Raw genomic sequence first — 27,740 nt, 5'->3', positions numbered from 1 at the left:
TGGATAATTGGACATGTTGAGGCATGGAATTCCAGTGGATAGGGAATATTCAGGAAAAATCTTGGAGGTGGTTGTGCGGGGAACGAATAAGTGTGGAGGAGAATAGGAGGTCTTGGGAGGATCAAAGATTACTTGAGGGAAGATATTGGGAGATTAGTTCAGAGATATAGGGAAGGGAAAGGTTGTGGATGGCTTTGTTGGTCAGTGTTAGTAGTTTGAACTGGATTCGTTGGGGAATTGGGAGCCAATGGAGGGATTTGCAGAGGGGAGAGACAGGGGAGTAGCGAGGAGAGAGGTGGATTAGTCGGGCAGCAGAATTGAGGACAGACTGGAGTGGTGCAAGAGCGTTAGCAGGGAGGCCACAGAGGAGAGTGTTGCAGTAGTCAAGGCGGGAGATGATGAGAGCATGTACAAGAGTTTTAGTAGATTGAGGGCTGAGGAAAGGATGGATTCTGGAAATATATTTGAGTTGGAGGCGATAGGAGGTGGCAAGAGTTTGGACATGTGGTTTGAAGGACAGGGCAGAGTCGAGAGTTACTCCGAGGCAGCGGATTTCAGGTGCGGAAGAGAGCGTGATGCCGTTTACCATAATAGATAGATCGGGTAGGGAAGATACGTGAGATGGAGGAAAAATAATGAGTTCAGTTTTGTCTACATTGAGTTTTAGGAAGCGAGAAGTGAAAAAGGAGGATATGGCTAATAGACACTCCGGGATTCTGGACAGCAGAGAGGTGACATCTGGGCCAGAGAGGTAGATCTGAGTGTCATCTGCATACAGGTGGTACTGGAAGCCATGGGACTTTATGAGTTGTCCTAGGCCAAGAGTATAGATGGAAAAAGTAGGGGTCCCAGGACAGAGCCTTGGGGTCTCCAACAGAGAGGGGGCGGAATGAGGAGGTAGTGTCGGAGTGGGAAACGATGAATGTGCGGTCAGAAAGGTATGAGGAAATCCAGGACAGGGCAAAGTCTTTGATGCCAAGGGAAGAAAGAGTCTGTAGCAGTAGGCAGTGGTCAACTGTGTCAAAGGCAGAGGACAGGTCGAGAAGGAGGAGGATGGAGAACTGTCTGTTAGCTTTGGCTGTGAGTAAGTCATTAGTAATTTTGGTCAGGGCAGTTTCAGTGGAATGGTGGGGGGCGGAGGCCAGATTGCAGGATGTCAAGGAAGGAGTTAGATGAGAGGTGGGAGGAAAGTTGAGCATGGACATGCTGTTCAAGGAGTTTGGAAGCAAACGGGATCAGTGATATGGGGCAATAGCTGGGCATAGCAGTTGGGTCAAGGTTTGATTTTTTTGAGGATGGGTGTTATGGTGGCATGTTTGCAGGCAGAGGGGAAGGTGCCAGAAGTTAAGGATAGGTTGAAAAGATGGGTTAGGGCTGGAATGATCATGTTAGTGAGGTTGGGGAGCAGGTGGGAAGGGATGGGGTCAAGTGCACTTGTGGTGAGGTGTGATTTGGAAAGGAGATGAGTAAGCTCTCCTTCAGTGATGTTGGAGAGGGAGGCTATTAGGGAAGGGCAGAGGTTTGGTATGTGGAGTGGTTGGGGTGGTGGAACTGTAAAGGTTTGCCTTGTTTGGTCGATCTTGTTTTTGAAGTAGGTGGCAAAGTCCTCAGCAGAGATGAGTGGAGTTAGAGGTGCCAGTGGTGGGTGGAGGAGAGAGTTAAATGTGCTGAACAGTTGTTTTGGCTTGTGGGATAATGAAGATACAAGGTTTGTGAAATAGGTCTGTTTAGCAGAGGCGAGGACTGATTTAAAGGCAAGTGTAGCTTGTTTGAAAGTAGTGAAGTTGTCTGGCAGGCGTGTTTTCTTCCAATGCCGCTCCGCGACCCTAGATGCTTGTCGAAGTTTTTTGGTGAGGTTGATTTGCTAGGGTTGCCTATTGGTTTGTCGCACTTTGGCATGCATGAGAGGAGCGCCTGAGTCTATGGCTGATGTGAGGGTGGCGTTGTAGAAAGCAATGGCACTGTCAGTATTGTGGAGTGAAGATATGGAGGACAGAGGTAGAAGGGAGTCTGAGAGTCTGTGAATGTCTAGGTGTGAGAGGTTTCTGCGGGGATGTGCTAGTGGCTGGACATGGGGGGCAGGTGAGCAGGACAAGGATGAGAAGGTGAGTAGATGGTGGTCAGATGGGGGAAGGGAGAGGTTGCTAGGTTAGATAAGGAACAGAGGCGGGTGAATATGAGGTCTAATGTATGTCCATCTGTGCGGGTGGCTGTGGAGGACCACTGAGTAAGTCCAAAGGATGAGGTAAGTGAAAGGAGTTTGGAGGCTACTGGCTGGTGGGTGTCGATGGGGATGTTGAAGTCCCCCATGATGATGGTGGGGATGTCAGAACAGAGAAAGTGGAAGAGCCAGGTGGAGAATTGGTCGATGAAGGCAGTGGCTGAGCCCGGTGGTCGGTATATGACAGCCATTTGGAGATTAGAGGGAGATTAAATACGGACAGAGTAAACCTCGAAAGAAGGGAGGATAAGGAAGGGTGGCGGGTGGATAGGGTTGAAGGAGCAGTTTTTAGGAAGGAGGAAACCCACTCCTCCACCATGTCTGTAGCCAGGGCGAGGAGGGTGGGTAAAGTGGAGGCCGCCATAACTCAGCGCGGCTGGGGAGGCCATGTCAGGGGGTGTCAGCCAGGTCTCAGTGTGGGCCAGGAAGGAAAGTTTGCGGGAGGTAAAGAGGTTGTGGACAGGGCCGGTTTTAGGCAAAGTGGGGCCCTAGGCAAAGATTAAAATGGGGCCCCAAAAGCTAACATATTGGACATCACACAGAAGCATTTCGGTTGTATTTATATGCGCTGAGTTCAGGCCGCTAAATGAGTGTGATCGACAATATTGAAGTCGTTCAACACTTCTTTCCCGGCCTCTTTCCACCGTCTGAGAAAGAATGATGGGGACAGAACAATCACTAATGGATCACTAACAAATCACCATACAGTATCATGTTATCAGCAGCACATCTACAGTTTACACCCCATAGTCCTCCATATAATATAATCTGCCCCATAGTCCTCCATATAGTATAATAAACTCCTCAGTTCTCCATATTGCATAATTCACTCCCCATAGTCCTCCATATTTTATAATACACTCCCTATAGTCCTCCATATAATATAATGTACTCCATAGTCCTCCATATAGTATAATACACTCCTCAGTCCTCCATATAGTATAATACACTCCCCATAGTCCTCAATATAGTATAATACACTCCTCATAGCCCTCCATTAAAATACACTTAGTTCTCCATATAGTATAATACACTCCCCATAGTCCTCCATATATTAAAATACACTGCTCAGTCCAGCATATAGTATAATACACTCCTCATAGTGCTCCATATAGTATAATGCACCGCCATAGTCATCCATGTAGTACAATTCACTTCCCATAGTATAAAGCACACCATAGTTCATCATATAATGTATTCCCCATAGTCCTCAATACAGTATAATGCAGCCCACATAGAGCATAATGCAGCCACCCCACAGAGTATAATGCAGCCCCGCCATACAATATAATGTAATCCCCATAGAATATAATGCAGCCCCCCTCTTATAGTATAATGCAGCCACCCCTTAGAGCATAATGGAGCTACCCCTCAGAGTATAATGCAGCTATTCCACAGAATATAATGTAACCCCCCATAGAAAATAATGCAGCCCCTCCATAGAATATATGGCAACCCCCTCATAGAGTATAATGCAGCCCCTTATATAGTATAATGTAGCCCTTCTCATATAGTATAATGCAGCCCCCATAGAATATAATAAAGCCCCCATACAATATAATCTAGCCCCCACAGATAATGCCGCCCCCCATAGAATACAATGTAGCCTCCTCATATAGTATAATGTAGCCCCCTCATAGAGTATGATGCAATCACCGCCCATAGAATATAATAAATATAATACAGCCCCCCATAGAATATAATGTAGCCCCAAATAGAATAAAATTCTGCCCACCTCCCCATAGAATATAATGTAAAATGTACCCCCTTGGTATATAACTCAGCTGCATAGTATAAAGCACAGCACCACCATGGTATATAGAACAGCCCACCATGGTATATAGCACAGTACCACATGGTATATAGCACAGCCCACCATGGTATATAGCCCAGCATGGTATGTAGCCCAGCACCACATGGTATATAGCCCATCATGGTATATAGCCCAGCACCACATGGTATATAGCCCAGCACAGTGTACAGCCCAGCATAGTATACAGCCCAGCACAGTATACAGCCCAGCATAGTATACAGCCCAGCATAGTATATAGCCCAGCATAGTATATAGCCCAGCACAGTATACAGCCTAGCATAGTATAGAGCCCAGCACAGTATATAGCCCAGCATAGTATACAGCCCAGCATAGTATACAGCCCAGCATAGTATATAGCCCAGCACACAGCCTAGCACAGTATACAGCCCAGCATAGTATATAGCCCAGCACAGTATACAGCCCAGCATGGTATATAGCCCAGCACAGTATACAGCCCAGCATTGTATATAGCCCAGCATAGTATATAGCCCATCATAGTATACAGCCCAGCATGGTATATAGCCCACCATAGTATACAGTCTAGCATGGTATACAGCCCAGCACAGTATACAGCCCAGCATGGTATATAGCCCAGCATAGTATACAGCCCACCATAGTTTATAGCCCAGCATGGTATATAGCCCACCAATGCCACAATAGTATATAGCCCAGCACAGTATACAGCCCAGCATGGTATAAAGCCCACCAATGCCACCATAGTATATAGCCCAGCACAGAGTATAGCCCAGCATAGCATATAGTCGCTCCCCCCCAGAATGGCCCCACAGTCCAGTACTCATACTGATATATTAAAAAAAAACAAAAAAATATTCTCACCTTCTCCTTGTGCCCGCGCTGCTGGCTGCTCCTGTCTCCTGCTCTGCCGGCACACAGTGAGAGTGCGATGATGTCATCGCGCACCCGCTGTGTCAGTGGCAGAGCGGGGAATGATGGGAGAGGGAGCGTTGGCTGACGCTCTCTCCTCCATTATTGCTTTGAACTGTACTGGCAGTCGCCGGTATAGTTCAATGCTGCGGCGGGGGGAGTCGGCACTGGGGGAAAGCGGGCCCCCTGCTTCAAGGGGCCCTATAGCAGCTGTGTGATGTGCTGCTAGCTGGGGGCCCCTTGTGGAGCGGGGGCCCTAGGCAGCTGCCTGGTCTGCCTGCCCCTAACGCCGGCCCTGGTTGTGGATCACGTAGAGCTTGTTGCAGATGGAGCGAGCATTCCAAAGAGCTCCAGAAAGAGGGTGCGGGAGGGAAGGGGGTCAGTGGCACAGGTTTTATGTGTGAGAGATTGCGGCAGTTTCTCTTAGTGTGAGAAAGATAGGGATGAGGATTAGTGGGATGTATTGTTGTAGTGTTTATTTATGGAAATATCGAAAATTTGACAACAAAAAATTAAAATTGTGTCATTTGCCCTTAAATCAGATAGTTATACCACACAAAATAAATAATAAATAACATTTATCACTTGTCAAATTCATATCTGCATAATTTTCAAGCATAATATTGTTTTTTGTTAGGAAGTCACAAGGGTTAAAAGTGTATCATCAGTTTCTGATTTTTTTCAACCAAATTTAAAAAACTATTTTTTTAGGGACCACATCCCAACTGTATGATGATAGAAAATACCCAAAAGTGACACCATTTTAAAAACTACTCCCCTCAACGTCTTCAAAACCACCTTCAAGAAGTTTATTAATCCTTTAGATGCTTCCAGGAATTAAATCAAAGTGGAAGGAAAAAATTAAAATATTAAAATTTCCCACAAAAATATTGCTTTATTCCCAAACTTTTCATTTTCAAAAGAATAACAGGAAAAAATGGACCACAAAATTTGTTGTGCTATTTCTCCTGAGTACAATGATACCCCATATGTGGTGGAAACTACTGTTTGGGTGCACGTCAGGGCTTGGAAAGGGAAGGAGCGCCAACTGACTTTTTGTAATGCAGAGACCCTGATATACTTAAATATAATTCTGGACTAATTATTCAACGGCTCATATACAAAAAAAAATCAATCCTTAAAAGATACTTTATTAACCAATCATTAAAAAGTTTTCAAAACTTCAAAAAACAGGCAAACAAAAATAGGCTTAGGCTAGTTTCACACTTGCTTTTTTTTGCAGCGCGTTTTTCCCGCAAAAAAACGCATTGAAAAAACGCATACATAAGCATACAACTGCTGCGTTTTTTTCAAGCATTTTTATGAGCATGCATGAAAAAAACGCAGCGTTTTTATGCGTTTGTATGCGTTTTTAGTGCGTTTTTACCGCGTTTGCGTTTTTTTCCAACATTTTTAGGTGGCCCCTCACACTACCCAAACCATGACTTTACTAACCCTAACCCTGACCCTAACCCTAACCCTAACCCTGACCCTAACCCTAACCCTAACCCTGACCCTAACCCTTAACCAAATCATACTTAACCCTAACCCAAACCCTAAACCCTAACTAACCCTAACCCTAACCCTGACCCTAACCCTAACCCTAACCCTGACCCTAACCCTAACCCTAACCCTGACCCTAACCCTAACCCTGACCCTAACCCTTAACAAAACCATACTTAACCCTAACCCTGACCCTAACCCTAACCCTAACCCTGACCCTAACCCTAACCCTAACCCTGACCCTAACCCTAACCCTAACCCTAACCCTGACCCTAACCCTTAACAAAACCATACTTAACCCTAATCCTGACCCTAACCCTGAACCTAATCCTTAACAAAACCATACTTAACCCTAACCCTGACCCTAACCCTAACCCTGACCCTAACCCTAACCCTGACCCTAACCCTAACCCTAACCCTGACCCTAACCCTAACCCTAACCCTAACCCTTAACAAAACCATACTTAACCCTAATCCTGACCCTAACCCTGACCCTAATCCTTAACAAAACCATACTTAACCCTAACCCTGACCCTAACCCTAACCCTAACCCTGACCCTAACCCTAACCCTAACCCTAACCCTGACCCTAACCCTTAACAAAACCATACTTAACCCTAATCCTGACCCTAACCCTGACCCTAACCCTTAACCAAACCATACTTAACCCTAACCCTGACCCAAACCCCAACCCTAACCCTGACCCTGACCCTAACCCTAACCCTAAACCCCCTTAACTAACCCTAACTCTAACCCAAACCCCTAAATTCCATGGTTAAAAAAAAAAACGCATATGCAAAAAAACGCATACATGAGCATGCCAGTGCGCACATATGCGCATCCATAGGCTATAATGGCCATTTTTAGCGCAAAACGTGCGCATATGTGCGCATGCGCTTTTTTGCAGGGCCAAAAAATGCAACATGCTGCGTCTGGAAAATACCAACGCACACCCCAAAAAAACGCAGCGCATGAAAATCGCATACATGCGCTTACAAGCGCGCAGGTATGCGCACCCATGTTAAATATAGGGGAAAAAACGCATGCGCAGGTATGCGTTTTTTTCCAGCGCTAAAAAACGCAAATGTGAAACCAGCCTTATTGCTGATTTTCAAGATCCAGCCACAAACACTAGAGAGTCATTCCAATGTCAGGTAGAGGGTCACAAACCTATTTGTCCCTATAGTGCCCTATATCTCTCTCCTACCTGACAGCGGAGGTTGGCACCCTCTTGATACGCAAATGGCGCCCCCGCTCCTCGGTGGCTCTCCCTAATCACCCTGTTGACTCCTATGTAAATAACATCAGCTTGGAGTACAACAGATGGCCGGGGACAAAAATATAATAGATAATAACCCCATGCCACAAACCACCAAGACAAAAATGTAAGGAATAGTAACTGGAAAAAACTCTAATTTTTGGCAGATTTGTAAACATTTGCTTTGGGAGGAAAAGGGGTCTAAATAACCCTATTTAGGTGTCTCCCTGCCTGACAGCGGAGCTTTTACACCCTACGTTACTCTGGTGCCCCCGCTCCACGTGGGCTGACCCTTACTGACCCCTACACTTCTCACCCAGAAAGAGGAAAGAGGGTGTCAGAACATATGGCCAAGGGAGACAGGGGTAATAACTTAGAATTATCCCTGAAAAAATCCCCCCCAAAGACAAAAAATGTTTTAATAATAATAAAAAAATGTATCTGCAAACTGATGTATACAGTGTACGGGATAATAGTGCATTAGCAAAGGCAGTTGTAAGTAAAGGGGGTAAGATATCAATCAGAACAGATGCACAATCATTTAAATGTTCTTAAGCAGCATTAATGTACCATTCTCACATCACAGAACGCTGCTATTACCTCTAATCCCCAACAACACATTTTTCATATTGCATCATGCCCAAAACAATGAGCCATTGATCGCTCAGGCTCAAAATTGCACTGTCCCAAAAAAAAAAAAAAAAAATCAGCAAATTAACAAATATGTAAGAACTTAGCTAATGGCCACTGAAAAATCACCTCAATATATATAGTAGGCGGGGTAAAAGTACATTGACAAAGGCAGTTTCAAATAAAGGGGGTAAGGTATCAATCAAAACAGATATACAACCATCTGAGTATTCTTAAACAGCATTAATAAACATTTCTCAAATCACCAACCGCTGCTATTACCTATAATCCCCCATAACAGCATATTTTCATATTGCTTCATGCCCAAAAACAATAAGCCATTGATCACCCGGCTCAAACTGCACTATCCCCAAGTATTAAATCAACAAAATTGACAAATATGTAAGAACTTAGCTCATGGCCAATGAAAAATCGCCTCGACGCGTTTCCCTCCCGTAAAAGGAGTTCATCAGGAGGCTCATGATGTATTATGAATGCTCCCTCCGAGCATCAGATGTCATGCCTGGTTGCAGGTATCAGGCATGACATCTGATGCTCGGAGGGAGCATTCATAATACATCATGGGGATAGTGCAATTTGAGCCCGGTGATCAATGGCTTATTGTTTTTGGGCATGAAGCAATATGAAAATATGCTGTTATGGGGGATTAGAGGTAATAGCAGCGGTTGGTGATTTGAGAAATGTTTATTAATGCTGTTTAAGAATACTCAGATGGTTGTACATCTGTTTTGATTGATACCTTACCCCCTTTATTTGAAACTGCCTTTGTCAATGTACTATCACCCCGCCTACTATATAAATTGAGGTGATTTTTCAGTGGCCATGAGCTAAGTTCTTACATATTTGTTAATTTGCTGATTTTTTTTGTTTTTGTTTTTTTTGGGACAGTGCAATTTTGAGCCTGAGCGATCAATGGCGCATTGTTTTGGGCATGATGCAATATGAAAAATGTGTTGTTGGGGATTAGAGGTAATAGCAGCGTTCTGTGATGTGAGAATGGTACATTAATGCTGCTTAAGAACATTTAAATGATTGTGCATCTGTTCTGATTGATATCTTACCCCCTTTACTTACAACTGCCTTTGCTAATGCACTATTATCCCATACACTGTATACATCAGTTTGCAGATACATTTTTTTATTATTATTAAAACATTTTTTGTCTTTGGGGGGGATTTTTTCAGGGATAATTCTAAGTTATTACCCCTGTCTCCCTTGGCCATATGTTCTGACACCCTCTTTCCTCTTTCTGGGTGAGAAGTGTAGGGGTCAGTAAGGGTCAGCCCACGTGGAGCGGGGGTACCAGAGTAACGTAGGGTGTAAAAGCTCCGCTGTCAGGCAGGGAGACACCTAAATAGGGTTATTTAGACCCCTTTTCCTCCCAAAGCAAATGTTTACAAATCTGCCAAAAATTAGAGTTTTTTCCAGTTACTATTCCTTACATTTTTGTCTTGGTGGTTTGTGGCATGGGGTTATTATCTATTATATTTTTGTCCCCGGCCATCTGTTGTACTCCAAGCTGATGTTATTTACATAGGAGTCAACAGGGTGATTAGGGAGAGCCACCGAGGAGCGGGGGCGCCATTTGCGTATCAAGAGGGTGCCAACCTCCGCTGTCAGGTAGGAGAGAGATATAGGGCCCTATAGGGACAAATAGGTTTGTGACCCTCTACCTGACATTGGAACGACTCTCTAGTGTTTGTGGCTGGATCTTGAAAATCAGCAATAAGCCTATTTTTGTTTGCCTGTTTTTTGAAGTTTTGAAAACTTTTTAATGATTGGTTAATAAAGTATCTTTTAAGGATTGATTTTTTTTTTTGTATATGACCCTGATATACCTAAACAGTGGAAACCCCAACAAGTGACCCCATCTTGGAAACTACAACCTCAAGGAGCTTACAATTGTGCTCAAGAGTTTACATACCCCAGCAGAATTTTTGCTTTCTTGGCCTTTTTTCAGAGTATATGAATGATAACACCAAAACGTTTTCTCCACTCATGGTTAGTGGTTGGGTGAAGCCATTTATTGTAAAACTACTGTGTTTTCTCTTTTTAAATCATAATGACAACCCAAAACATCCAAATGACCCTGATCAAAAGTTCCCATACCCTGGTGATTTTGGCCTGATAGCATGTACAGAAGTTGACACAAATGGGTATGAATGGCTCCTAAAGGTAACATCCTCACCTGTGACCTGTGAAAACTGCCAGGAAAATTGTTTGGGATGCAAAGAAAAACCCACAAATAACATCAGCTGAAATACTGGACTCTCTGAAAACTAGCGGTGTGGCTGCTTCAAGATGCAGCTTGTTTTTGCGGGACAAGATGACGTTTTCAGAGGAGATACCATTTTTATTTCAATTCGACTTTTTGATCTCATTTTATTCCACTTTTTTCAGCGGTATGATGAAAAAGCATCATTTTTTGCCATTTTTTATTTAATTTTTTATGGTATTCACTGAAGATAAGATGTTAACTAATGTGGCAGTTTTGTTGGTTAGGACATGGCGGCGATACCAAATATGTGCATTTGTTCTTGTTTTTTTACATAAATGTGCCTATTTATTGGATTAACTTTTTTCATTTTTCTGTTTTTTATTTTGTGATTTAAAAAAAATCTACAATTTTTTTTACTTTTTTAGTCTATAGGACTTTAACTTTTAGTACTCTCATTGCTTGTATTATGCATTGCAATGCACCAGCTTAGCAATGCATTAGAACTAATGATAAGCGAGTATATTCGTTGCTCGGGTTTTCCCGAGCATGCTCGGGTGTCCTCCGAGTATTTTGGCGTGCTCGGAGATTTCATTTTTGTCGACACAGCTGCATGATTTGTGGCTGCTAGACAGCCTGAATACATGTGAGGTTTGCCTGTTTATCACATGTATTGAGGCTGTCTAGCAGCCGCAAATCATGGAGCTGCTTCGTCAAAAACTAAATCTCCGAGCACGCGAAAATACTCAGAGGACACCCGACCAACGAGTATACTTGCTCATCACTAATTAGAACCTGTCAGAACTGCAATGACAGAAGCCTCTTAGGCCTCTTTCACACATCAGTTTTTTGCCGTCAGGCGCGATCCGGCTTTTTTTTGTAAAACCGGATCCGGCAAAATGCAATGCCGGATCCAGTTTTTCCCCATTGACTTGCATTAGCGCCGGATCGTGCCGGATGGCATTGCGTTTCATCCGTTTTTTGCCGGATCCGGCAACTTGTCTCATTCCGGCGTCTGGAAAAAACGGCTACTGTAACGTTTTTTGTCTCCGGCGAAAAAGCCGGAAGCGCCGGCGCTTCCAGCTTTTTGCTACAATGAAAGTCTATGGGCGCCGGAATGCGCCGGATCCAGAAAAAGACGGATCCAGCCACCGGATCCGTTTTTTTAAGTCTGCGCATGCTCAGATCCAATTGGCCAGCCCCCAGGAACAGATATAACCTGCTAGACGGATCCAGCAAAAAAACGGATCCGTTTCTACAGTTCTCCAAAATTTATGCCGGATCCGTTTTTTCTAAAAATAGCCGGATCCTGCCTGACGGCAAAAAAACTGATGTGTGAAAGTAGCCTAAGATCATGTTGTGGGCATGGGCTAACAGGCTTGCCGTAGCTGGCTGACCCAGAGGTCATCATGATGATTTTGAGCTGTCATGGCAACGATCAGGCTCTTGCAATGATGATCCCTCTTCCAGACTTCTAAATGCTGCGATGAATATCGATATTGGCATTTAGGGCATTAAATGGCGCTAGGCAGTACGGGCTTCGCTTCTCCCTGTGACAGCAGGAGCTCGGCTATAACGTATAACTTTAACTTAACTTATGCGTCAAATGTCGGGAACACCATGACACATAGGTACGTCATACGTAGTGAAGGGGACAATCTGAAAATCTGATATATCAATTAGAGTTGAGCGAAACGGGTCGAAAAATTTCAAAAGTCGCCGACTTTTAGTAAAGTCGGGTTTCATGAAACGAAACCCGACCCTAGGATGAGGTCGGCCACGAGCTCGGTGACTTTAGCGCCAAAGTCGCATTTCAAAAGTTTGTTTTCCGCCCTTTTTCAGCCAATCAGGATCCACGGACACTGTGGGCAACGTGATGACATAGGCAGGGGTCACCACCATCTTTGAGAAGGGCATGCAAGTGATTGGCTTGCTTTGGGGGGCGTCACAGGGGGTATAAAAGGGTGTGCATGCCGACCACCATGTTACTCATGCTGATCTCAGAATAGGGAGAGCTGCTGCTGCTGCTGATTCTGTAGGGAGAGCGTTAGGCAGGGAAGAAGACACCAAAAACTGCTTCTGCTGCTAGCAATTTTGCCTATACAACACACCAGTCACTGTGTGTGCAGTGCAAGTTGAGGCTATATTTTGCTGGATCAGCTGTGTTGGTTGTTAGGCTGCCTTATAAGGCTTCCTGATAGCTGCATTGCTGTTTTCCCACTGCTCTGCAAACTGCTTTTTTAAAAGCAATCCAAATTTTTTTTTTGTCCTGGTGAGGTACTGAGTGTGCATTTTTTCACACCATACAGCAGTGCACGCTCCTCTCTCAGTACCGTGTAACGGCTGTTATCACGGCCACAGTGAAGCTATCTGTGTGTCACTCTGTAAGAATAAGTCGAGGACATGTTCCGTTCTTACACACCTACACCTTCTAGTTTTGTCTGCTTTTCAAACAGTTAAGTATAGTTGCTGTTTGATCACATTCAAAACTATAGAGAGACAGCGTGTGTCAGTCCGTATACTTAAAAAGCACGGAGCTTGACAATTTTACGGACACCGGACAGCGGTGTACGTGCACGCTCCTCTCTCAGGACCGTGTAACGGCCGTTATCACGGCCACAGCGAAGCTATCTGTGTGTCACTCTGTAAGAATAAGTCGAGGACATGTTCCGTTCTTACAGACCTACACTCTAGGGAGATTCCTATTCTGCCCAATTCTATATACACCTTGTAGTTTGTCATACACTAGCCAATTTCTGCCTGTGACATAGCGGTGTGATATTCACTGGGCCTCACACAATCCAACAGTGTCCACAAGTGTGTTCAGAAATTCTACATCTCCCCTGTCCTATAGTGACATTTTTCACACCTGCGACATTGAGCCTGTGACATAGCGGTGTGATATTAACTGGGCCTCACACAACAGTGTCCACAAGTGTGTTCAGAAATTCTAAATCTCCCCTGTCCTATAGTGACATTTTTCACACCTGCGACATTGAGCCTGTGACATAGCGGTGTGATATTAACTGGGCCTCACACAACAGTGTCCACAAGTGTGTTCAGAAATTCTACATCTCCCCTGTCCTATAGTGACATTTTTCACACCTCCGACATTGAGCCTGTGACATAGCGGTGTGATATTAACTGGGCCAGACACAATCCAACAGTGTCCACAAGTGTGTTCAGAAATTCTACATCTCCCCTGTCCTATAGTGACATTTTTCACACCTGCGACATTGAGCCTGTGACATAGCAGTGTGATATTAACTGGGCCTCACACAACAGTGTCCACAAGTGTGTTCAGAAATTCTAAATCTCCCCTGTCCTATAGTGACATTTTTCACACCTGCGACATTGAGCCTGTGATATAGCGGTGTGATATTAACTGGGCCTCACACAACAGTGTCCACAAGTGTGTTCAGAAATTTTAAATCTCCCCTGTCCTATAGTGACATTTTTCACACCTGCGACATTGAGCCTGTGACATAGCGGTGTGATATTAACTGGGCCTCACACAACAGTGTCCACAAGTGTGTTCAGAAATTCTACATCTCCCCTGTCCTATAGTGACATTTTTCACACCTGCGACATTGAGCCTGTGACATAGCGGTGTGATATTAACTGGGCCTCACACAATCCAACAGTGTCCACAAGTGTGTTCAGAAATTCTACATCTCCCCTGTCCTATAGTGACATTTTTCACACCTGCGACATTGAGCCTGTGACATAGCGGTGTGATATTAACTGGGCCTCACACAACAGTGTCCACAAGTGTGTTCAGAAATTCTACATCTCCCCTGTCCTATAGTGACATTTTTCACACATGCGATATTGAGCCTGTGACATAGTGGTGTGATATTAACTGGGCCTCACACAACAGTGTCCACAAGTGTGTTCAGAAATTCTAAATCTCCCCTGTCCTATAGTGACATTTTTCACACCTGCGACATTGAGCCTGTGACATAGCGGTGTGATATTAACTGGGCCTCACACAATCCAACAGTGTCCACAAGTGTGTTCAGAAATTCTACATCTCCCCTGTCCTATAGTGACATTTTTCACACCTACAACATTGAGCCTGTGACATAGCGGTGTGATAATAACTGGGCCTCACACAACAGTGTCCACAAGTGTGTTCAGAAATTCGACGTCTCCCCTGTCCTATATACACCTTGTACCTTGTTTTACATTACTATATAGCTTGTGGGATTTTGTCATACATTTTTACCAAAAATGAGGAAGGCTGGTGGAAGAGGCCGTGGAATTGGGCGGGGGTTGCCAGCTGGTAATGATGGTGTTGGTGGTGGATCTGATGGTAGTGGCAAAAGCAAAATAGGACCGAATGCAGGAGGTGTTGAGCCTGCATCATCATCTGGCTCCACAAGGCCTCGAAGGCTTAGTTTTCTAGGAGTTGGCAAACCGCTTTTAAAGCCAGAGCATCAGGAAAAAGTTTTGGCTTACATTGCTGACTCAGCCTCCAGCTCTATCGCCTCCTCTTCTGAAGTTGTAAAAAATAAAAGCACTGAGTCGTCATTGGAGGATCATGTTCATGAACCACACCTTTCCTTGTGTCCTTCACCCCAACCAAGATTGAAGGATGACGCAGGCCATACTACTGATTACTCCATGGAGCTGTTTTCACATACCATGCCTGGGTTATCAAGTGAAATGGTGAATTACCCAGGCCAAGATGAATCTGACATGGAGTGCACAGATGCACAGCCACTGATAGATGATTCTGCTGGTACATTCAGTCAGAGCACTACATTGTCCTCGCAGTGTAATGAGCCAGATTCTGACCCTGATGAGACTCAGGTGCCCCTTCCCGCATACTATACCACCATACACGGTGACACAGAGGAAGGTGCACATGATATAGAAGAGGAGGTGATGGATGACCCAGTTGTTGACCCAGATTGGCATCCATTGGGGGAAGAGGGTGCTGCTTCCAATAGCTCAGATGAGGAGGAGGAGCATCCACAGCAGACATCGACATCGCAACAGCTGTTATCTGGCAGGCCCGGAGCACTCCAAAGACAGGTTCCAAAAATCAAAAGAGTTGCTGGACAGCTTGTCCAGACGGTCAAAATAGCACAGCGTGCTAGGCCGCAAAATGTCTTCCAAAGTAGGAAGAGTGCAGTGTGGCACTTTTTTGAACAAAATCCTCATGATCAGGCCAAGGTTATCTGTAAGAAGTGCGCAAAGACCTTTAGCCGAGGGAAAAATCTGAAAAATTTGAATACCAGTTGCATGCTTAGACATTTAACCAGCATGCACTTGCAAGCGTGGACACAACACCAAACCTCAAGTACCACATGTGCAACTGATCACAAAGAAGGTAGTCAGCAACGCTACATTGTTTCCCCCACTGCAAGCCCACCGGTTAGCACAGCAGCAAATGTTGAGGTGTCGTTGCAAGGCCAAAGCAGTCAGGGAATCCCACTGTTATATCAATGAAAGACTGAATCTAGGCCATCAGAAAGAACACCAACTCCATCACCATCATCAACCCTCTCTCAGTCCGCCATGTCCACTGCTAGTTCCACCATATGCAGCTCTCAAGTCCAGCTCACCCTCCCAGAAACTATGAGTAGGTCAAGAAAGTACTCAGTCTCTCATCCGTGTACACTGGGCTTGACCGCCCACATTGCCAAACTAATCTCGTTAGAGATGAAGCGCAGCTTTCCGCGAACTCATGGCCAATGCAGTACCATGCTATGACCTACCCAGTCGCCACTTCTTCTCTCGCAAAGCCATCCCAGCCCACCACCATCATGTGAAAGACCGCATTGTCCATGCACTCAAGCACTCTGTGAGTGGAAAGGTGCACCTCCCAACAGATGCATGGTCCAGTCGGCATGGCCAGGGCCGTTACGTGTCCATCACTGCGCACTGGGTTAATGTGGTGGATGCAGGGTCCACAGGGGACAGCGGTGGTGGGACAGTGCTGCCTAGCCCACGGAATAGGAAACAGTTGGCTGTAGGCGTTCGATCCTCCTCCTCCTCCAGAAGTGAAAGCTCATCCACAGAGCGCAGTCATACGAGCACTCCATCTGCAGCTGCCACTGTTGCACACGAGGTGTCCCCCTATCAAGCAGCTAGTGGAAAGCGTCAGCAGGCTGTGTTGCAGATGATGTGTTTGGGCGACAGACACACCACGGAGGTGCTGGCCGAGTACTTTCAGCGACAAACTGAGTCATGGCTGGGCAGTATACATCTTGAGGCAGGCAAGGTTGTTAGTGATAACGGCCGTAGTTTTGTGGCAGCCATAGCCCTTTCAAAACTCAGCCACATACCTTGCTTGGCTCACACCTTGAACCTGGTGGTGCAGTGCTTCCTCAACAACTATCCGGAGTTAACAGCCCTGCTCCAGAAGGTGCGAAGACTATGCGCGCACATCCGCCGGTCGCCTGTACACTCCATTCGTATGCAGAAGCTGCAGCGATTGCTCCACCTTCCCAACCACCGCCTCATTATCGACATTGCAACAAGGTGGAACTCCACCCTGCACATGGTTGAGCAGCTGTGCAAGCAGAGGCAGGCCATAATGCATTTGTGGGAGGATACACGGCCAGGCACTTTGAGAGCAGACATGGAGTTGACAGGTGTGCAGTGGTCGAAGCTGAAAGACCTCTGTAAAGTCCTTCAGTGTTTTGAGGAATGCACACGGCTAGTAAGCGTAGACGACGCCATCCTAAGCATGAGCATCCCACTTATGCGTCTGCCCATGCAAACTTTGACGCACCTTAAGGAGCAGGCGTCTGCAGCCAATGTTGACGAGGAGGAAGAGGAGGAGGGAATCCTTGATGACATTCAGCCTTTGTCTGCTCAGGGACCTATCCTGGACGAGGTGGAGGAAGAAGAGGAGGAGGAGGATGATTATGGGGATGATTACTTAGGGGAGGAGGATGCATCTCGTGGGGCAAGTGAAAATGTTGGCGTGGCAAGGTCTGGTACAGGGTTTGTGCGTGACTGGAGGGATGTGGATTTGCCAGAAAGGGCTCCTCCAACCAGCACTCGCAGTGCATCATTGACACCGGGAACATTGGCCCACATGTCAGATTATGCCTTGCAGATTCTAAAAAGGGACCCCCACATTGCCAAAATGATGAACGATGACGACTACTGGTTGGCCAGCATCCTGGATCCACGCTATAAAGGCAAATTACAAAACATCATGCCACAAGAGAACCTTGACCTAATATTGGCTAATAAACAAGCAACTCTGGTAAACCGTTTGGTTGAGGCATTCCCAGCACACAGCAGCGGTGATGGTTCTCACACGAGCCGTACGGGCCGGGGGCAGCTTGGCAGAGGTGTTCGTGGTGCACACAGCAGAAGTGGCGTTGGAGACAGGGGTTTCATGACAATGTTGTGGACTGATTTTTCAAGTACCGCTCACACAACTGGTAATACTGCATCGATGGAAAGTGACAGGAGACAGCATTTGTCAACTATGGTTACAAACTACTTTTCCTCCCATATCAATGTTCCCCCGCAGAGGTCATTCCCCTTTGACTATTGGGCCGCTAAACTGGACACCTGGCCTGAATTGGCACAATATGCCTTACAGGAGCTCGCTTGCCCAGCTGCAAGTGTGCTATCGGAAAGAGTCTTCAGTAGAGTTGAGCGATACTTCAAAGTATCGGATCGGAATGGATCGGCCGATCTTAAAAAAAAGTATCGGTATCGCCGATTCCGATACCGGAAGTCCCATTCAAGTCTATGGGACTTCCGGTATCGGAATAAGAAAAACCCTGTTTTTGCCTTGTACAGCCTCTCTGGGGTCTGTACGGGCCTTTCGGGGGGCTGTGCCGGCCTGCCAGGGGGTCTGTGCAGGCTCCGGTGGTCTGTGCCGGCCTGCCGGGGGCTGTGCCGGCCTGCCGGGGGGGCTGTGCAGGCTCCGGTGGGCTGTGCCGGCCTGCCGGGGGGCTGTGCAGGCTCCGGTGGGCTATGCCGGCCTGCCGGGGGGCTGTGCCGGCCTGCCGGTGGTCTGTGCCGGCCTGCCGGGGGGCTGTGCCGGCCTGCCGGGGGGCTGTGCAGGCTTCGTCCGATGGGACTACAAGTCCCATCGGGCGATGCCTGCTACCATGACAGTGATTGACACATTAGCCAATGATGGGACAGTAGTAGTCCCATCATCCGGCTAATGTGTTGAATGTAAAAAAAAAAATAAAAAAAATTACATGCTACATACATGCTACATTCATACTACATACATGCTACATTCATACTACATATATACTACATGCAACATACATACTACATATATACTACATGCTACATACATGCTACATATATACTACATGCATGCTACATACATACTGCATGCTACATACATACTACATATATACTACATGCATGCTACATACATACTACATATACATATACTACATATACATACATACATGCTACATTCCCACACAGCAATGGCATAAAGTGAGACTAGGGACTTTTTTTTTTTAAGTGGCGGAGGAATACAGTGCGGAAGGATACCTACCTTCTGTCATTGGATTCCTGCAGCCCGTAGAGAACGGTGGCATCAGCTGATGCTGCAGTTCTCTACCCAAGATCGTCGTGGGACACACTCGTGGACTGCTTCGGATCGTGGGTGAGTATTTTTGTGGTTTGTTATGTTAATATTTATTCCTTTAAAAGACAATGGCTTCGGGGAACAATGTGACAAGTATTGGTAAGTATGTTACTCTATGTTATATGTACTGTATGTCTATGTATGTATTGTATGAATGTATTGTATGTAGTATGTATGTAGTATATATGTGGTATGTATGTAGCATGTAGTATGTATGTAGTATGTATGTAGCATGCATGTAGCATGCAGTATGTATGTAGCATGCATGTAGTATATATGTAGTATGTATGTGGTATGTATGTAGCATGTAGTATGTATGTAGCATGCATGTAGTATGTATGTAGTATGTATGTAGCATGCATGTAGTATGTATGTAGCATGTAGTATATATGTAGCATGTAGTATGTATGTAGCATGCATGTAGTATATATGTAGTATGTATGTAGCATGTAGTATGTATGTAGCATGCATGTAGTATGTATGTAGTATGTATGTAGCATGCATGTAGTATGTATGTAGTATGTATGTAGCATGTAGTATGTATGTAGCATGCATGTAGTATATATGTAGTATGTATGTAGCATGTAGTATGTATGTAGCATGCATGTAGTATGTATGTAGTATGTATGTGGTATGTATGTAGCATGTAGTATGTATGTAGTATGTAGCATGCATGTAGTATGTATGTAGTATATATGTGGTATGTATGTAGTATGTATGTAGCATGCAGTATGTATGTAGCATGCATGTAGTATATATGTAGTATGTATGTAGCATGCATATAGTATTTTTTTTTTTTTTTTTTTTTTTTTTAACATTTAACACATTAGCCGGATGATGGGACTACTACTGTCCCATCATTGGCTAATGTGTCAATCACTGTCATGGTAGCAGGCATCGCCAGATGGGACTTATAGTCCCATCGGACGATGCTTGCACAGACCCCCGGACATCAGCACAGCCCCCCGGCAGGCCGGCACAGCCCCCCGGCAGGCCGGTACAGACCCCCACAGGGTGCACAGACCACCGGCAGGCCGGCACAGCCCCCCGGCAGGCCGGTACAGACCCCGGGCAGTCCACACAGCCCCCCGGCAGGCCGGCACAGCCCCCCGGCAGGCCGGTACAGACCCCGGGCAGTCCACACAGCCCCCCGGCAGGCCGGCAGAGACCCCCGGAAGGCCCGAAATGACGGCGCATCATGATGCGCACACACCGCGCATCATGATGACGTCAGGCTGTCAATCAACTTTGAACTTCCGATTCCGATGCCGACTTCCGATATTGAAAAAATATCGGAAGTCTGTATCGGAATTCCGATACAGCAAGTATCGGCCGATACCCGATACTTGCGGTATCGGAATGCTCAACACTAGTCTTCAGTGCAGCTGGATCAATCCTGACAGAAAAAAGGACCCGTCTGTCAACCCAAAATGTGGGTGATCTAACCTTCATTAAAATGAACCATGCATGGGTTTCCAAGGATTTTGTCCCACCTTCCTCTGATAACACATAGGGTGACAGAAAAATGGCTTGCTTAGGTCCTCCTCCTCCTGGAACTTGAACAACTTCGCCTTTTGCATCAGCTGAATGTCCAACATCAACATATGCCACTTTCTAAAACTCCCTAACTGTGCTGCCTCCCCCCCATGGCTGGGGTTACCACCTAGCGCACGAAACCGTGCGAGTGCCGTTGCCCTGGACAGGTGGGTAGACCGACTCTTGGGCGCGGGCACTGGCACAGGGTCCCTCATATTGCAATCAAGTGTCTCTGACGGTGGTGGTGCACACCCGCCGTCAGACACACCGCCGTACTATGAGGGGCCCAGTGCCAGTACCGACGCCCATGAGTGGGCCCCCCTTGCTTGGGCAGGGCACCAGCATTTGCCATCTTTACCTCTCCCTGCTCCTCCGCTGTGTAGTCTGGGCCGTCACATCCATACTGTGCCTGACACCGTTTGAGCCTGCCTCCTGATCTATAGACATATATTTTGAGTGTGTACACTATGCTATCCATACATGTTATCCGGTGATACTGTACCCTTTCTCACCTTTGTGCAATCATGTGTAATCCATACTGGGCCTGACAACGTCTGAGCCTGCCTCCTGATCTATAGACATATATTTTGAATGTGTACACTATGCTATCCATACATGTTATCCGGGGATACGGTACCCTTTCTCACCATTGTGCAATCACGTGTAATCCATACTGGGCCTGACACCGTCTGAGCCTGCCTCCTGATCTATAGACATACATTTTGAATGTGTACACTATGCTATCCATACATGTTATCCGGGGATACGGTACCCTTTCTCACCTTTGTGCAATCACGTGTAATCCATACTGGGCCTGACACCGTTTGAGCCTGCCTCCTGATCTATAGACATATATTTTGAATGTGTACACTATGTTATCCATACATGTTATCCGGGGATACGGTACCCTTTCTCACCTTTGTGCAATCACGTGTAATCCATACTGGGCCTGAGAACGGCTGGCGAGCTGTTAAGCTAGCTACAGCACCTGTGGTTTGCACACGTAAGTTTTTCATTTTTTCAGGAATGACGGTTAGGCCTAATTCCGGAACTGCGGTTGACCTGCACTTACTGGGAAATCATCGTTCGCGGGTAATAATTGTAATCACAGATCCCCATCACTAACGTTGTTCAGCGGGTTATCTGCACCTGTAAGCGACAAACGCTGGCCTTTTCAGTGTAGCACACATGCAGCCACAGACATGTAAGGGCATGACACACCTGTTATTGGCCAATCTCGCGTGCCAGAGCCTCGCGTGTCCCTCTAGTAAGCTGGACTCGGACCGCGGGGCATGACGGAGTCTCGTTTGTTAACGGAATTAAGCTTGCAATGTATGCATCTTTTTTGTTGCTTGATGGTTGAGGTTGCCCGTGTTGAGTCAAATTACGCCGTAGGCTCCACTCCTGTTGGTGCCCTTCTGGACATTCCTTTAAGGTTCAGCTTTGCAACCATACTGCCCATGTAAAACAAACACTTTGCCTTCATGAACGCTGTTTGGAGGGTCGTGACTCGTGGGAATAACGCCGCCCAATCAGTTAACCTGCTAGAGAGATCCTTCATTGCTCCCAAGCATGACATCACACTCCCTAGGAGGAAGGTAATGCCACTGTGGCGACAGTACTCCTGGGGGCGACACAAGTGCACTGATGCCCAGCCACTGCTCGATGAATCTGCTGGTACATTGACCCAGACCACTACATTCCCCTCGCACGCTACACGACCTGAATCTGACCCTGATGAAACTCAGGTTACCCTTCCCATATACAGTTCCATCTTACACTTTGACAAAGAGGAAGCTGCAGATGAAAGTGCAGGTTCGGCCCACCGCCGTCAGACACACCACCGTACTATCAGAGGCCCTGTGCCAGTGCCGTCGCCAACGAGTGGGCCCCCCCTGCTTGCTCAGGATCACAGCACTTGCAAGGTTGAAATACTGTGCAGTGAGATGGAAGATGGGACGACGAGGAGTCCAGACTAGTACAGGGATTCCCTAGCGAGGAGACTTATTTCATTGTTTTCAATGTTGGGACAGCAATTTTTTGGGATCACTGTACTCTGGAGAATGATAGATGGGGCCCACCATACACTGGAACATTCCAAAGGTGGACATCAGACACTGGAGCAGCATTTACAGGGCCCATTATACACTAGAGCATTAGAAATGGGGCCCATTATGTTTGGAGCATTATTTGGGCCCATAAGACAGTGGAGCTTCATCCATGGGGACCAACATATACTGTAGCATTATATGGAGCTCATCATATACTGTTTCAAACATTATATGGGACCAATGATTCTGTATGGAGAAATAGATGGGCCTCGTCATGAGATGTAAAAAGTGAAGTATTTTTCATTGTACTATACCGCTGTTTCTCTGCCGTATCGGAGCATGATGAGTTGTGGTATGTGTTAAAGGGGCGCTCTTTCGCCCAGGGCACATGAAAACCTGCAGCCAGCCCTACCCCCCCACAACTTTAGCCAAATAACCCCCATTTTTCAGTGCGTAACTTGTATTATGAAGTTAATTAAGGTTGACAAGCTTAAGTAAGAAGAATTGATGCTTTTGGCATTCAAATGGGCACTGTAGGTGTGTTTCCTGTCCTCCTCTCACTGCCAACTTTAATTCCCCATAGACTTACATTGGGTTTCGTGTTTCGGTCGGACCTTGACTTTTCCCTATAGTCGGCCGATTTTGCTCGACCCGACTTTTGGAAAAGTTGGGTTTCATGAAACGAAACTCGACCCTAAAAAAGCAAAAGTCGCTCAACTCTAATATCAATGGGTCATTTTCTGATGAAAGATATAAGGAAGCTTTTATATGCTGTGCTCCTAGTGTGTCATATAACATTACTCTATGTGCCGGAAAGCATTGAAATGTCACAAAAGTTTGGAGGTAAAATTTTGCGACTTATGGGGTTCTCACCCCATCTTTGCCCCTCGGACAAATTGCGTGGAGCGGTGGTGGAAAGAGAGCATGGAAAAGTCATAGCATGACTGCTGCACATACTACTTACACTTACTACTTAATTTACTTGTACTTGGTGTGTACTGTTTTGAGTTTATTTTAATATTTATAATAAAAGTTATATTTCTTATTATCTTCCCAGGTGAACGTTATATAGTGATTCAGAATACAAAGACAGCAAAAGAAATTGGTATTTCAGCCCAAGGTCGATACCTTATGACTTAAAGTGTATGTGCAAATTTTTTTCACTTAAATGCATTTATTTGGATCTAAAACTAATTTTTTAAAATTCTATTTCATTAAAAATTTTGCATCATTTCACTTTTACAGGGTCTTTATTTCCCTGTACATTTAATTTTGAAGTGGTCTGTGGTCATAAATCAGCTAAGAGCTTAGAAAAATACAGATAAAAGATCTGCAAACTCTTCTTCTCTCTAAGGCTACTTTCACACTTACGTTTTTTTGCGCTGCGCACCGTGCGCAGTGCAACGCACATAAAAAACGCATCATGCGTTTTTGTGTGTTTTTTTGCGGTTTTGAGCATGTTTTTTTAAAAAACGCATGCTTTCAGCGCACCCATAGACTATAATGGGTGTTTGGGTGAATAAAAACGCATTGCGTGCGCATGCATTTTTTTGGGACAAGTCGGACGCACAAAAAATGCACAAAAAACCGCATGCGCATACAAACACGTACAAACACATGTGTATGCGCACCCATGTAAAGTATAGGGAAAAACGCAAGTGTGAAACCAGCCTAAGGCTGTCAGAATGAGCTCACTTATGAATTCTTACTTAACTCATCCTGCAGCCAGCAATAAACAGTGCATGATAGAGACTACAGAAGGCAAACCATGCAAAATTTGTCTTAAAACCAATTGCAAAATTGTGTTTTAGTCACAAAAATATGCTTTTAAATAAGAAAAATTTGTCCAATAAAGCAAAAAGCATTATTAATTACAACAGTAAAGCAAAGAAACACACTAAAGAGACTGTTCAAGAGTTCAAAACATTTGACCAGCTTTGGAAAGCTGTAAAATATACAAAAAAAAACAAACATTATTCACCTGTTAAATCACCCACTCCACCTGATGGTCCAGTGGACATTGCCTGTGTCTGATTACTTTCCTAGAGCAAGGACAGGCAATACCAACACATAAGCACTGCAGTCATCAATGGCCTCGCCGGTGATGCATGAATGCCATGTGACTGCTAAAGCCAGCGAATGGCACGTCAAGTATGTAAGTGATCTTTCTAGGAGTATCCATACTGCGGGGTTATTTAGCAGTTGTGCAATGTTTGCTTTTTTATTTTAGACGTGGCATTCACATAGCGACCGGGAACTATAGTGGCCATGTAAGAGATGCAACTGGGTGTGAGCACATAAGTCTGATTTAGCTGCTGATACTTTCAGACTATGTCCTGCATTGGGACCCTTTAACTCTGCAATAAAGAAGACAGATGGGTTTATGAAAATAAAGTCTCATTTACTAGATGGGGAACATATGTAAAATGAGTAGCAGGAACAATGGTTAAGTTTTTCATCTGTGTAGAATAACAGAGGTTCACACTTGATGGTTGCGGACAGCGGCGCATTGCTTGTGTAGAACATTCAGACCAGACAGGCCTAAATGCCTGTCTGGTTTGTATCTGAATTTTTTGGAGGATTTTTTCCTCTTTTTGAGGTTTTCATGTTTGTGTAGAACATTGCAAACAAATAACAAGCTATGCTGGAGGCCTCCATCTTCCCAGTACAGGGCCACATGGGTCGATGTGTTACGCTGTGACCATTGCTCCCAAACTACACTCTATGAATTGTATAAGGGAGCTCTCCCAGCTGCCACTTCCCAGCTGTACTTATTCACAAAGACCTCCAGATCTGGCTTACAATGAGACTTCTTTAAGATCCACTTCCAGTTGGTGCCCCAGCTTGCTTGCTATAAGGAGAAACTGCCACTACTGTTGCTTGCTTCCTAGAAACTTGCTACCTTCCAGGTCTGCTCTTCACACAATGATCAGAACTGACTGAGGGTGTCCTTTCTTTTTTTATAGCTCTACTCTAATTATAAAAAAAACAGAACTAACCACTAGTGTCCATTACTCCTTCCCAACTATGGGCTGGCCCTACAGTTAACCCTGTCACCCTTGACCAATACGAAACTGCAACCTGCATAAGGATAAAACAAATAATAAGGCCACATGCACACATTGAGTATTTGATGAGTTTTTAACCTCAGTATTTGTAAACCAAAACCTGAAAAAATACAGAAGTGGTGACGGGTCTCTATTATACTTTTCCTCTGGTTTTCCCACTCCTGATTTTGACTTACAGATATTGATGCAAAATACTGTCCAAATACTGAACATGTGCAAGTGGTTTAATACACAGGTCACAAATATATAATAACAGGTGTCTTCAGAGAGGGTGTTCAGCCATCTTCTCCACCTTTACAGTCAGGTGCCACTGGGGTTTGCAAATAATGACCTGGCCATTTTTTGCAATTCTGACCAGTGTCCCTTTATGAGGTAATAACTCAGGAACGCTTCAATGGATCCTAGCAATTGTGAGATTTCTTTTTCATGACATATTGGGGTTCATGTTGGTGGTAAACTTAGGTCGATAATTTTTGCGTTTATCTGTGAAAAAAATGGAAATTTGGTGAAAATGTTGAAACTTTTGCAATTTTAAAATTTTTAATTTTTATTCTGTTAAACCAGAGAGTTATGTGGCACAAAATAGTTAATAAATAACATTTCGCACTTGTCTACTTTACATCAGCACAATTTTGGAAACAATTTTTTTTTTTGTTAGGAAGTTATAAGGGTTAAAAGTTGACCAGTGATTTCTCATTTTTACAACAAAATTTACAAAACCATTTTTTTTAGGGACCACCTCACATTTGAAGTCACTTTGAGGGGTCTGGCAAAAAATACCCAAAAGTGACACCATTCTAAAAGCTGCACCCCTCAAGCTACTCAAAACTAGATTCCAGAAGATTATTAACCCTTCAGGTGCTTCACAGGAACTAAAGCAATGTGGAAGGAAAAAATGGACATTTTAATTTTTCCAACAAAACAGTTCTTTAGCATCAATTTTTTCATTTTCACATGGGTAACAGGATAAAATAGATCCTAAAATTTGTTGGGCATTTTCTCCTGAGTACACAGATACGTCATATGTGGTCATAAACCACTGTTTGGGCGCACGGCAGGGCTCAGAAGGAAAGGAGTGCCATTTTACTTTTGAATGGAAAATTAGCTCCAATCGTTAGCGGATACCATGTTGCATTTGGAGAGCCCCTGTCTGCCTAAACAGTGAAAAAACCCCACAAGTGACACCATTTTGGAAACTAGACCCCCCCAACGAACTTATATAGATGTGTGGTGAGCACTTTGAGCCCCCAAGTGCTTCACAGAAGTTTATAACGCAGAGCAGTGAAAATAAAAAAATCATTTTTTTTCCTCAAAAATCATTTTTTAGCCCGCTATTTTTTATTTTCATAAGGCTAACAGGAGAAATTGGAGCACAAAAGAATTTGTCCTGAGTACATCGATACCCCATGTGTGGGGGGGCACCACTGTGTAGGCGCATGAGAAGGAACGCCATTTTGGAATGCAGACTTTGATGGAATGCTCTGCGGGCGTCATGTTGCGTTTGCAGAGCCCCTGATGTGCCTAAACAGTAGAAACCCCCCACAAGTGACCCCAGTTTGGAAACTAGACCCCCCCAAGGAGCTTATCTAGATGTGTAATGAGCACTTTGAATCCCCAAGTGCTTCACAGAAGTTTATAAACGTAGAGCAGTGAAAATAAAAAAATTTTTTTTTCCTCAAAAATGATTTTTTTAGCCCGCTATTTTTTATTTTCCCAAGGGTAGCAGGAGAAATTGGACCCCAAAATTTGTTGTCCAGTTTGTCCTGAGTATGCTGGTACCCCATATGTGGGGGGAACCACTGTTTGGGCACACGTCGGGGCTCGGAAGGGAAGTAGTGACGTTTTGAAATGCAGACTTGATGGAATGGTCTGCGGGTGTCATGTTACGTTTGAAAAAAGAAGGTATCCAGCTCCGGAGATAAAATCCAAAATCTTTATTGAAATAAA

The sequence above is a fragment of the Dendrobates tinctorius genome, unplaced genomic scaffold, assembly GCF_039654945.1.
Source record: "Dendrobates tinctorius isolate UK_male_01 unplaced genomic scaffold, ASM3965494v1 ptg000159l, whole genome shotgun sequence".
NCBI lineage: Eukaryota > Metazoa > Chordata > Amphibia > Anura > Dendrobatidae > Dendrobates > Dendrobates tinctorius.
The sequence above is the reverse complement of the archived record's forward strand: the minus strand, read 5'-3'. Positions refer to the sequence as shown.